Below are 1,460 nucleotides of genomic sequence, written 5' to 3'. Positions count from 1 at the left end.
CTTTCAGTGAATGCAGAGCAATAACAGATCACACCGAACTTTTGTAAACAGCAATTTGGACTGAAATTTTAAACTTGTATGAAAACAGTATGCAATTTGCACAAATATGTCAATGGAAAATGTACGTATGTCTGTATGCATAATGAACTCCATCTTTCACACTCACACTTGAAACTTCATATGCCTGGCAATGCTGAGAATTCTGACAAGAGAGCCTTATGCAAGAACAGTAGCTTTCAGCTTTTTCTGATTTGTATCCCATCCCAACACTTTCTCCAGGGAAATAAATGGAGTTCTGCCCTACTGACAGAGACAGTCTTTTTCCTTTGTTACCTTAGCTGCAAACCCCAGAGAAGCAGTATGCAGACCCCAAGGGGTCAATGCACCAATCACATGCAAAAAGTCCCTGGTACATGGAAACCAAAAAGTGGAACTGATTATAAACAGAAATGAAAACATCACCCTGGACTAGGAAACACAAGCATCAAACTGCTTTGGTTGTAGAAATTAAATGTTTTATAATTCTCATGGCATTAACAAGCAAGGGGTCTATTTAGGAACCCATGAGAGCAATAGGACTATATTGAGTTTTCAGTTGTTTGCTTACAGCACTTTTTGTCCAGCAGAGCAAGGCAGCTTCAGTTCTTACCTGGCAGCCACAGATTGAATGATTTGTTGGCTATTGTCATGGTGAGTGAAATAACTTGATCTCTGGGCACTGGACAAGGAGTGCAGGTGGGTGTAGAACATTGGCTGGACTGAGCAGCCTCAGGGTCGTATCAGCCAAACAAAAGCCATGAACCAGGGAAGTATTGATAAAGGTATTTTCTCTCCCAAAGGGGAACAAGATCAAAGCTGCATTTTCTGCTCAGCACCTCCTGTCAGCCAATGCAGGCTGTGCTGTACCTGGTACCAGGGGAAATGACAGGTCATATTCTTCTCTGTGTCCAGCCTCTTACACATCCTGGTTTGAACCAAATTCTATCCTGGAAGACCCAGCTAAGAAAATGTAGGTGAGAACATAAAGGTCCCCTGTACCTGAGAACCACTGGCAGTCCTATGGCCTCTCCCCTTGGGGCCATTTCTCCACCTTTCTGGAAAGGCTGCTTATCCCCCCCTTGTGCAGAATTTGTGCAATGAGACAGATTCAGGATTCATCCACAGCCTCTCTCCAGGTCTACTCCTTCAAACCTTGCCAGAAGATGCAGTTTATTGGTCCCAACTCCACAGACTCCTAGAATTCTGACAAGGAGAGAATTTTTTTTAAGCCCTTGTATTTTTTTCCTATTTGTCCTTATTGAAGCTTTGAAGCCTTGCAAAGTAAAAAGTCTCTGCAAAAGGAAGCTCCAGAAGAAATCTGAGAAGAGTTCAAGAAAAAGAAATATTTCCTTAATTTCATCTTTCATAATTTTATAATATGGAGTTCAATATAATAAAATGTCAAAATTATTTTCATCCTG

The sequence above is a fragment of the Corvus brachyrhynchos genome, unplaced genomic scaffold (assembly GCF_000691975.1).
Source record: "Corvus brachyrhynchos isolate BGI_N302 unplaced genomic scaffold, ASM69197v1 scaffold61, whole genome shotgun sequence".
NCBI lineage: Eukaryota > Metazoa > Chordata > Aves > Passeriformes > Corvidae > Corvus > Corvus brachyrhynchos.
The sequence above is the reverse complement of the archived record's forward strand: the minus strand, read 5'-3'. Positions refer to the sequence as shown.